The following is a 12,902-nucleotide window of genomic DNA, read 5'->3' as shown; positions in this document are numbered from 1 at the left end:
TCGATAGCTGCAGCCCTAATGAATTGCAATACGTTTATCACTAGTAGACGTCCAATCCATTTTAAATGGGAGGGTGGCAGCGAATTTAACATTCATTATTTTGCTGCCAGCTCTCCCACTTGAGGTGAATAGCTAAATGAGTAGCCAATGAGTTAAAGAGTGTCTAACCATGCCACGAAAGCAATTGCTTTACATGTGAGTATGCAGTAATTAGATTTAAACTAAGAAAAATGTTTTTTTTTTTTCCATAGATGTGTTATTGGTACCGTCTCGGCATTGATCATTACCACACAGCTGGGTGTGTAATATTACTTATCTCACTGGGACAGCATGCGCAAGTTTGCATGGTGGATCCACACTAATCACCCTCTTTGAAATTATTTTTTTCTCTCATTTTGGGAAACTAATTAGCTCGGTGTGCGGCAATTTTCCCATCGCTTTCTCCGGGATTGACTGTTTTGCTGCCTTTTTCTGTGCGCAAGAGTTTGATTCCTTCAAAGGTATTTTGAAAAAAGTCCCGCTGCTCTCCACGTTCCAAACTCTTTTTGCTTTTAATACCAATTAAACATTAATTACAGAAACCTATCGCTGCTTTAAAGTTTCACTTAAAAAAGTATTGGAGTATGAGGCAATTGCTCTAAGACGGCAAGGGAAGCTCAGCTTCCTCTAAAATGTCAAAAAATAAGTGATTAAATCATTGTTGTGTATACATTTTGTTGACTAAATATGGGCTACAACGCGTTCAATTTTTGTTCAGAATCGGCTTCTTGTCACTCGTTAGAATGCGGCTTTCTTTTCATCCGTTCGCTCAGCTTTGCAGTGCTTTAGACGGTGTAGATGCTGAACGTATACAGAGCTGAGAGTGTGTTGTGCCACTGCAGCAAAAACGAGACGAGTCATTGGATAAATGCCGTGCTTGTCCCGGCCATCGGATTCTAAGCATCTCTTGGGGTCTATGAGGCAGTGGGCAGGGATCAACTGGCAAAGATGCTCTGCTTGTTTGCATTGTGATCTGTCTTACGCTGAATCCAAGGGCGTAGGTTTTTCATAGGGACGGTAGGGACATAACACTACCAACTTTTCAGGATGCTCAAATTGTCCCCACCAACTTTTAAGCAACTTTATTTTAATTTTATAATGATTATAATTTATGATCATTTAATTTATAATGTCTTCCCATATGTTGTAAGAATAGAATTGACCCTTCCATTATTAAGTGAATTACTATATTTTCGTTATTTTCAGATTTACCCCTTTTCACTTGCTGGATGTGCCGGTCCATTTCCCCCCCTAAAACGCACGTTTGATTGCCTGATGACTAGAACAGACAAACACGCACACTCACACAACCTCAACAGAAATACATATCAACATGCTGCCTCCTCCACCCCCTTCAAAGACGATGGATGTTAGAATTTTTTTTCAGCCAGCTGTAGCAGCAGCCACTGTAAGTAGACGTCAATGTTGTGGAGGTGGGGAACACGCCACTAATTTTGCTACTGGAAGTCTGACATGCATCACAGTTGGCATAACATTAAACTGTGTGAACTTGCTAACCTGCAAAAATCGAGTGAGCTGAGAGATAAGTGTCCCCCTGTACTCTGTTTTCTACCGGTAATTTTAATTCAACTGTGCATTTATTCATTATTTAAAATATATTTATTTTCTCCATCATTCATTTAAAATAATTTTATTTGCAGCCTATGCAGACATTTCTTTAACCCCTCCCCCCAAAAAAATAACACACACAAAAACACAACCATTGTAAATTTCCTTTATATGAAGAAAGGGGGATTTCCCCCATTTTCTCCCATTAAAATAACAATTTTAACTTTTTTCATTTTTACGTTGGCAACACATCAGCAAATTCATGATAAAAATGTAGCCCTGACCCCCGTTCACCCAATCGGGTTTGTCTTATTAATGTCCCGTCCCCAGCAAAAAGTGTATATGCAGGTTATGCTGTTATAGCGTCCCTACCAATGTTGAGACCAAACCTACGCCCTTGGCTGAATCCCTTTTTGACTGACAGCGAAATGAGCTAATCAGCGATCTTGTGGCGTAAATATTCGTGGGACCATTTGTCAATATTCATTCCACTTCAGAGTTTGACTGCAGGCCAGTGAAAGGACACTAGTCCCTGGAAAAGATACCTTGTTAGTACGACAGGGTCACAGATAATATTCTTAAGAAGGAACTAATGGGTTTTATGATGCAGTGGGTCAACGCGTGTTTTTTCCAAGCCGATGCAACCCACTAACAATTGGCATTTGGCACCTTTCCCATTGACGAAAAAAAAAGCTTTTTTTTTTTTTTCCACCCGTCTAACCCCCCCACCCCTCCTCAGCCGTGCGTAAGGTTACGTGACGTCACCACGCTAAGATTGCGCGTCGACAACTGCGACCGACTTCATTCAGTTCAAGGAAGTAAACAATGGAGAGCAACATGGAAGCCTCCTTTCCGTTTGTGTTCTCTGTTTTAATGCTTTTTACTGCCCTCAAAATGGTCGAAATGCAGCAAAGGATCAACACTCTGCTTGTGCTGAGGCAACGTAGGCGACGTGAATTCTTCTTCTTCTACTAGCTTTGTTGTGGGCCTTGATGTAACTACGGTTGTGGGGCGTGTTAAATGGGAGGCGAATGGCACGTTGTTATGACGCATCACGTAAGAGCCTACGCCACCACGTAGATTAGGGTGTTGACTGTTGACCCGGGGTTTTGCTTTCACACTGCATGATGATCAGAGCCGAGGTGATTTTAAGGCGGGCCGCTTGGCGAGTTGATTGACACGGGTCGAGGCGGGTCGCTGCACCTTTCCCACTGCCACCAAAAGCCGATTGTTAGTGGGTTGACATGGGTTTTTTGGCCAGTGGGAAAGGGGTATATGACTGCTTTTGTTTGTAACTTTGTGCTAATCTTGGTCACAATGTTGGTTACTTTGAATAGATTTTGATTTATACATACCTGTCAAGTTGTACGGGTTCGGCGTAATTTGTACAAGTGAGCACTGATTTTTAAATGTGTACACCGTACGTTCAAAATCTGTACGTTTTTTGTACATTACGTTTTTTTTCCTCCGTTCGGATTTTTTTCACCGTTTCGGCAACGATACAATGTGCGTTAGTCTGCGTTACATTGGTTGAATGACGCAAGAAAAGTCAGAGGCACGGAGAGAGAAGAGTGTTGTGACGCTGTAGCAAACGTGATGCTCGGCTAGGTGGCTCCAATATTTCCTGACTGTAGCCGACAGCCTACAATCTACGCCTAGTTATCACATGCATATAGAACTACATGCGAAATGACAGACTCTGCGGTCAGCTGACCCTAACCATAATGTCACCCAGGGTGGGATTGGTCAGCGGGGCCTGCTATTTAGAGATGATGTAGCTGCAGGGATCTGGTGTTTCCCGAGGTTGGCCTTCCTGAATCTTAACATTTCTGTACCTTCGCCCTGACGGAAGCGGGATGATGTGATGGTGTAGTGTGCGAGTGGTATCCTGAACAATTGTGTTTTCCGATGGAATGATGGTAATAACAAGAGGTGGGGTTCAACGTTTAGTCCTTTGAGTTTGCGGATGAGTGACAGTCTTTGCTGATTTTATAAAAATTGTTTTTAATGGCTGCGGTGTGCTAATCAAAGGTACGTTTATTGTCCAAGGTTACTCCCAGGTATTTAAAATCTACAGCGTCAAGTCAACTGCATGTGAGTCTGTCATGATAGGTTGTTGTGTTGAGGGCAGGTTGAACCATATTTCTTTTGTGTTATTGACATTGATGTCAAGATGAGCGGCTGTGCATGATTGCGTTAAAGTAGCCCCGGATGGATTCAATGTGGAGGAGGAGTGCGAGAATGTCTGTGTCTTCTGGGATCAACGGGCCAGTGCTCTACTCTTGTTGGAGTCCTGGAGGGGGCTTGGGAGTATGCTCATCCAGTCTTCATGTGTTTTGTGGACCTGGAAAAGTCAAATGACCGGGTCCCCCGGGATATAATGTGGGAGGTACTGCAGAGTATGGGGTGAGGGGAGGCACTCCTTAGGGCCATCCAATACCTGTACACCCAAATTGAGAGTTGTGTCCTTGGGAGTAAGTCAGACCTGTACCAAGTGGGTGTTGGCCTTCGCCAGGGTTGCGCTTTGTCACCAATTCTGTCATAATTTTCATGGACAGGATATCGAGAAGTAGTCGTGGCGGAGAGGGTTTAGAGTTTGGTGGGTTGAGGATTGCTTTTTACAGATGATGTGGTCCTGTTTGCATCATCAGCCTGTGACCTGCAGCACTCAACATAGGGGGATCTACTATTCAGGCGAAGTAGGCGACCGCCTTAGGCCCCCAACCAGCTGCCCTTGCCCCAACGAGCAAGGGCTTGGGCCACCGGCTCCAACAGCACCCCCAACTATTCGTCATGTATAATTCTGTCAGCATACCAAACAAACAAATAGCAAAACAAAAAAGAAAGCCATTAGAATGCTGCATTTATATTATCTGTACCCCACACACACGCACTACAATGGTCTGTTCCACGACGACGGACTGAGTATCAGTCGCTTAGTTTCATTTAGCGCCGTTTAGCTTCGCTTAGCTCCGTTTAGAATCGCTTAGCTCCGCTTAGCTGTTCGTTAGCTTGACTTAGCTCTTCCGCGTTTTTCACGCCACTAAGCTCGCTATTTTTACAGCTCACTTGCTACTTTGCACGTCGGCTATCGTTTATTTCGAACGCATGAGTGAACGTGCTCTCCATGAGAGCCAAAGTGCAGTGAGGGAGGAGTTGAGAACAGGCCGCTAATGCCTCTTTTAACTTTCTTCGTCTTCACACCGAACATTAAATACACGACAGCACACCCTGTGGTGAAACAATGCAGTACAGTTCCAATCAGTCATACAATATCACTCAACAGCTGGTTAACAACATTTGCTAACGAAAACAAAAAATAAATCTATTAGTGACACCACAAGCAATGACGAAGAATGTTTTTTTACGGAGTGTAAAGCTTTCGGTTAGCGGTTTAGGGAACGTACCTCCGGTGAACATTTCAAAATAAAATCATGTCATGTTCGTCATATAAATAACGATTTCTGGAGTTAATCCCACATACTTCAGAATTAATATTATAATTTGTAGAGTAAATACTACAGAATACAGATTCTACACTAAGAATAGCTTTCAAATGACACTCTTTATGACAAATATGATTGGCAATAAATAGTTATTATAATTATTATACTACTACTATATATAGGAGTATACTATAATAATAATAATGCTAGAATTTTTTTTTAAAGAATTGTTTTAAATAATGTTGGTAGAGCAAAGTCAGTCTTCTGAATCTATTTACTTTCCATTCTTTTGTACTAGTAAATGCTATCAGCATTTAACCTCATTGTTTATTTGTGATTAATTATTGTTATTTACACGATTATGTGTACTTTAATAAAGAATTTAAGTGTTCCAAAATGGTTTTGTGAAACTCTGGTGCGGATGCCATCAGGGCTCCTCTCTAGGGAGGTATTCCTGACACATCCAGCTGGGAGGAGACCTCAGGTCAGGTCCAGGACCAGGTGGAGGGATCATGGGTTAGATGCTACGGCAGTCGTTGTTGTAAAGTATGTACAGGAAAGGGCTCAGCATACATTCCTGTGGGACCCTGGTGTTGATAGTGAGTATCGGGAATGTGGTTGATCCCATTTATAAGGCAGTTTCACACTCGCGACAGCCCAGTGTGAAACGCGGCCTGCACCAAGCACAAAATGGGAGGAGCCACAAAGGCTGACGTAGACTCTTTCAGGGAGTGAAAAGACACAACCACGATTCCAGCAAGCATATTTACTGTAGTCCAAAGCACCAATGTGTATATTTTTCATTATTGCACAAGAAAATAGCAACTTTTCCTATTTCAAGGTGTAAAGGAGATTATAATAACCGTGTAAAGAGTGTTACTAGTCTTGGTGAGAAGGTAAATGATGTATTATATAAGCCATCTGAGACAACCTTTTAAAATAAAATTGAATTGAATTGAATTTTTTTGGTCAACTACATTTCCACACAAGCGTACATCGAAATATCAATTAGCTCAGCAAGGAGATGTGTGAGCCATTTTTCGAGTGTCCCAGAGCTGACAAAACTTAAAAAAAAAAAAAAAAAAAAAGCCCTTGTATCAGGGGTTCGTTGGCCGTGATTTGTGTGTGTCTGTCCACCGAAACAGCCTGATAGCCCAAGTAGCAGTACGCCTGCCCCTCTGCTATTGGATGCATTGTTGACGTCAGGGTGGCAACGCTGCGAAAATAGAACCAGTTTCTATTTTGGGCCCCGCCCCTCGGCGAAAATTCACTCAGTCCTCTCCCACGTACACAATGAATGGGTTGCTGCTAGTGTGAAACGGCCTTTACTGATTGTAGTGTTTAGGTGAGGAAGTTTATGGATGAGGTGGATCAACTGAGGAGGGATGTTGAGATGGTGTAATTTCGAGACCAGCAGATGCTCCTCTAAGGAGTAGAAGGCGGAGCGGAAGTCAACATACATGCAATATATTTATTTATTTTAAATATTGTCTAGTGCAATGCCTATTTAATTTCAATTGGTTGATCTGTCTTATATTCAGGTTTGCTCTCCTTAGTGTGAAATTTACGGTACTTGCAGTGTAAATGAAGTCTTTTCTGGTCTATAGTTAATTGAAGCAACACCAACTGATGCAACTTTCAACCCCCTGTTGGCATCTTTTCAAAGTTAAGATGAGATTCATGGGAATAACATGCTCTCTTTTTAATACCCTCAAAGCAACCTCCTGCCATTGAATTATTACCTCATCAGCCCCGTGCATGCAGCATCTCACTTCATTTTCCTCCATTGTTCTTTATCTCCTCTCAAAGCCTTGAGAGACACCCCCATGATGAAAGCCCGGCTAAATGAATCGTCCGTGAATGTGAATGAGAACGCAGGGGCCTTCATTGGCTTCTGGCCGCCGCTTCAGAAATAATTCCACGGCATTTCCCCGCGGCCTCTATCAGCATGAATATTTTCATACCGCCCCCCCCCCGAGGTGGAGTTAGAAGAGGATGCGACGGCGCCCGAGGGCTGGACCCGACCAGAACTGCGCTCATGCAGGGAAAATCCAATCTATATTTGCATGTGCGAACGGCGAGTGACTACTGGCTGCCATGGATAACTCCTGATTTACTCATTTTGTTGGATATTTTAAAAAGAAAAACAGTCAAACGTCATTGACAATTAGTGTTGCACCAATACTATTGCTACCGATATGACGGTTGACGACCAATCGTGTGGCGTCCAATCATCGGTTTGCTGTGAATTTCAGCGAGTTTAACACAAGAAGACCTCCAACACATATGAAGTGGGATTGTGGCTGCGAATGAACGTTCATACGCTGCCACATTCCCACTTCAAATGGATTGGACGTCTACCTCTGTCAATGGCAGACAATTATTTAAGCAGTGTCTGACCAATTACTTTTCAGTCAAATGAAGATGCAGTACTTTAAGATAAAAAACAAAAAAAAGTATACTGTATATTAAAAAAACACAGTTAAAATCTGTATCGGGAGCCCAAACATTGTACCGTATTGGCCCGTATACAAGACGGTGTTTTTTTGCATTGAAATAAGACTGAAAAAGAGGGGGTCGTCTTATATTCGTGGTCTAGACATCATACCCATTCACGACGCTAGATGGCGCCAGATATCATTGAAGCGATATCATGATAGATCTCAGCTACGCTCCCCATTCACGACGCAAATGGCGCCAGATATCATTGAAGCGATGTTCTGTCATGACAGATCTTAGCTACTTTCAAGTTTAACCAGTTTGCATTATTTTATTGCAATGTTTTTCCTTATTCAGATTTGTTTCAAGACTACAGTTACGGTTAAACTTTACTTTGATGGTTAATGCAGTTATTGCAATTTTGTTGTTTTATCACAATAGATTGGTTTATTTACATTTCAAAAACCAGAAGCCATTCATTTACGAATGTGAGTGCACTTTAGTTTACATATTTAAATGTTCAGTTATTAAGATTTGAATGAGGCAAAATAACATGCTTTTTCTCTCAAATATATTGTTGTACTCATTTGTTTCGGATACACTGTAATTATTTTCTGTATAAAAATTAATTTGGTGTTCAAAAAGTCTTTTTTCAAACTTGAGTCTTGAAAAAGAGGGGGTCGTCCTATAATCAGGGCCTTCTTATATTCGGTCCGATACGGTATTATTGCAACATTATTGACAATGTAGAAAAGTTAACTCAGTGGCTGCCATTGACGACAATAGACGACCAATCAATTTTAACTGTGACGGGCTGGCAGTGTATAACACCATGTAACACATATTTTGTTCCCAGATTTTAAGTGGTATTTCCTAGTTTGTTTAGTCACATTGACATATAAAAACACTTTTGTTTCCCAAAAAGTTTGGGTTTGTGGTCACAACGTTGAAATCTATTTTCCGCTTTTCTTAATTGTTGTACTTTCTAATGTTTTGATATAAATGTACAGTGCTACCTCGACATACGATCGCTTCAACAAACAAACCTTTTGACATCCGAAGAAAAATTTGTCTTGCCTTTTTTTTCTACACCCGACAATATGCTTGAAATACGATTATTTATGCCAGAGCCAAAGTTTCTTTGTTTTCCCGCAAGACAGACGCACGGCGGATTTTCTTGTGAGAGAAATCAACATGGGTTCCAAGAAGGTTAGTGAATGTGGTGAAAAAGGTGACGCTTACCATTGAAATGAAGATGGAACTGAATGAAAAATATGTCCGTAAACTGGCCCGACAATACGGCCATAGAATGTCTACGTTCGCCAGTCTTAATAAGTTAAGGTGACAATTAGGGCTGCAGCTATCGTATATTTTACTAATCGACTGAAAATTCTATCGATTAATCGAGTAATCGGATAAAAGTTTTTTTAGGTAAAGAGCAATTATGAATATACATGAGAAAAAAAGACATTTAATCCAATATTCAACAGTTTTCAGTCAATCAATGTCTTTATTTTCAATGTACATTGATGAAAACAGCCAACAATTGCATCTCAGATGTGACTAGAAAAAAAAAATTCACTGCTTTCACTCAAAAAACTTCTATATCTCATTAAAAAAAAAAAATTCTTACTAAAAATGTAATTACGCTTTATATCACACATCCATTGAAAGCTACGTGTTTTTCCCACATGTTTCAATTGAATTTCCATTTGTGTCAAGCTATTTTAAGTTCTAGTTAAGTTTTAAGTTAGTCTAAACTGCGAGTCCCTGATAGAATTTTGAGTTTGTGCAGTGTTCAAAATAAATGTATGATACCTGCTGTTTTAGAGCCCATTAGGGACCAGTGCTACTTGGTGTTTTATCCAGCAATGACTACTGATCTAAAATTGACAGTTAGCTTTATTATGTTTTAATTTTCACCCTCATCACTCTACTGCGCTGTGTTTTTAAAGATTAAATAAAGCCTGTATGTAAGACACGTTAGCCACGCATCGACAGTGGTCATAATCAATAGAAACCTAGGCCTCCGAAGGGTTAACGTTACGGGAGCGAGTGACAGTAACGTTATATTTATTAGCGCTGAGAAGTCTACTGCTTAAAGATGGCGGCTGTTTACTAACGCTGCCCAGACGCAGCCGAGTCTGTCATTTCGCATCTAGTCCTAAATGCATGCGATATCTATGAGACGCATCGGACACTACCTGCTACCACACTAGCATCATGCGGGCGTAGTTTTTAGCAACGTCGGTATAGTTTGTAGCGGCTGTCGGCTGCAGTAAGGTTTTTTTTTTTTTAATTGCTTCTTCCTCTACGCACATAAAGTCAGCGCGTTGTCCCGCATTAAAATTAGTCCGGCCAAAACGTGATGCTTAGAGCTGGCAAAATTAAACGATGCCTCGAGGTGAATAAAATTACTCGGATCAGTTTTCAAACTCGAGTTGCTCGAGTATTCGTTTCAGCTCTAGTGACAATTATCACTGTAGTAACATCGCCAAGAAATTGCCAGCTTCGTCAGGTTTTTAATCATTTATTTCAGAACTTCTGCAACACAACATGCCTACTGTCCGCCTCAATTGATGCCAACAACAACATTAAAAGAGAAAGTAAAATCTCTACCGCACCGATCTCACTGTCACGTCAGCCACACGGTGCGTTCAGCAACAGCACGCAAAACATCCGCCACATGAGAACCCGATTTGTTACATTATTACAGCAATTATTATTATAATTATACTGTATTATTAGTCTGTTTTTTATTTACAATTTATTTGTTTTGCTATGTGTAATTGCCCATTTTTTAATATTACCAGCAGTGTTTACTAAGGATTTAGTGTAGGTTTTCGGGCTCTGGAACGAATCATCATGTATTCTTATGGGAAAATCCAGCTCGACATATGACCGTTTCGACTTACAAACAAGGTCCTGGAAGGAATTAAATTCGTACGTAGAGGTACTGCTGTATGTACAGTTGTGGTCAAAAGTTTACATACACTTGTGAAGAACATAATGTCATGGCTCTCTTGAGTTTCCAGTTATTTCTACAACTCTGATTTTTCTCCGATAGAGTGATTGGAACAGATACTTCTTTGTCACAAAAAACATTCATGAAGTTTGGTTCTTTTATGACTTTATTATGGGTTAACAGAAAAAGTGATCAAATCTGCTGGGTCAAAAATATACATACATGGATCTGAAAAAGCGAATCATTGACTTGAACAAGTCAGGAAAGTCACTTGGAGCCATTTCAAAGCAGCTGCAGGTCCCAAGAGCAACAATGCAAACAATTGTTTGTAAGTATAAAGTGCATGGCACTGTTTTGTCACTGCCACGATCAGAAAGAAAACGCAAGCTATCAACTGCTGCTGAGAGAAAATTGGTCAGGAGGGTGAAGATTCAACCGAGAATCACCAAAAAGCAGATCTGCCAAGAATTAGAAGCTGCTGGAACACAGGTGTGAGTGTCCACAGTCAAGCGTGTTTTGCATCTCCATGGACTGAGAGGCTGCCGTGCAAGAAGGAAGCCCTTGCTCCAAAAGCGGCACCTTAAGGCTCGACTGAAGTTTGCTGCTGATCACATGGATAAAGATAAGCCCTTCTGGAGGAAAGTTCTGTGGTCAGACGAAACAAAACTCGAGCTGTTTGGCCACAATGCCCAGCAATATGTTTGGAGGAGAAAAGGTGAGGCCTTTAACCCCAAGTACACCATGCCTACCGTCAAGCACGGTGGTGGTAGTATTATGCTGTGGGGCTGTTTTGCTTCCAATGGAACTGGTGCTTTACAGAGAGTAAATGGGATAATGAAGGAGGATTACCTTCAAATTCTTCAAGATAACCTAACGTCATCAGCCCGAAGATTGGGTCTTGGGCGCAGTTGGGTGTTCCAAAAGGACAATGACCCCAAACACATATCAAAAGTGGTAATGGAATGGCTAAATCAGGCTAGAATTAAGGTTTTCGAATGGCCTTCCCAAAGTCCTGACTTAAACCCCATTGAGAACTTGAGGACAATGCTGAAGAAACAAGTCCATGACAGAAAGCCATCAAACTTAGCTGAACTGCACCAATTCTGTCAAGAGGAGTGGTCAAAGGTTCAACCAGAAGCTTGTGGATGGCTACCAAAAGTGCCTAATTGAAGTGAAAATGGCCAAGGAACATGTTACCAAATATTAGCACTGCTGTATGTATATTTTTGACCCAGGAGATTTGATCACTTTTTTCTGTTCACCCATAATAAAGTCATAAAAGAACCAAACTTCATGAATGTTTTTTGTGACTAAGAAGTATCTGTTCCAATCCCTCTATCAGAGAAAAATCAGAGTTGTAGAAATAACTGGAAACTCAAGAGAGCCATGACATTATGTTCTTCACAAGTGTATGTAAACTTTTGACCACAACTGTACATTTTCCTCCTTATTTTATACACTAAGTTTGACTTGAAATTCGAAAAAAATGACAGAACATAAATATTTTTTGCATAACTAGGACGCAAAATCGGAAATTTTGAATATAGCCGCTAATTTTAGCAAAATCAAACTTTTACTGTTTTAGTGGCACTTTTTCATTTAGTTTGGACCCAAGCAACACAAATAAGATGATTACAAGCCAGGAACAAAATGTTATTATTTTGTGTAACATGCTGTAATTATCATCAACGTCAATGTGTTTTAAGTCAGAAAAGCACTAAACATTTGCAAAGAGTGAGATTTATTTTCATATTATGCTAAGTAAGGTAGAAGCATAATTAGCATTCATCTATACGACGACGCATTTTGTCCAGCACTCATTATTTTTCTCCTCTGTGAATAGTGCCATTAATTTTTTAATGCCTTCCAGTGCAAGGACAAACAATATATCATCCTGTTTGCATCAGGAAAAAAAATCTTTACAAAAGATCCTCAGATGTCACCTTTTTTTTATATATGTCTACACGAGTATTTTTAACAGTGGATGACGTCTCTTCACACCTCACACCCGTCACCTAATATTCCCCCTGGTCTTAAACTGTGAAATTCATCACGTAAAGCAATAGCATCTACCGACTTTTTTTAAAATCCTACCCAGACGTGTCAAGTCCAAACGCGGGGAATAATGAGAAACCCAAATGAACGTTCATTCGCTGCCACCCTACCACTTCAAGTGGATTGGAGGTTTTCTCATGATAAATTCATTTAAATTCACATCAGAAACACGATTGGACGCCATACGACTTATCGCTTGAGTCAAGCCTGAATGGGTTCTTTGCGTTTATTTACATGTTACAAGGCAGCCACTAAAACATACTTGTAATGAGATGTAGCTACTAAATGTGCTGTTATTTTTATGGCTGCCATCTTGGCTTCTTCATGGGTGAGTGTTCATATTATTACTGTGGTTATGGAGATGATGGGGAAAACAATAGAAAAGAGTG

The sequence above is a fragment of the Corythoichthys intestinalis genome, chromosome 11 (assembly GCF_030265065.1).
Source record: "Corythoichthys intestinalis isolate RoL2023-P3 chromosome 11, ASM3026506v1, whole genome shotgun sequence".
Classification (NCBI taxonomy): Eukaryota; Metazoa; Chordata; class Actinopteri; order Syngnathiformes; family Syngnathidae; genus Corythoichthys; species Corythoichthys intestinalis.
Note: the sequence above shows the minus strand (reverse complement) of the source record.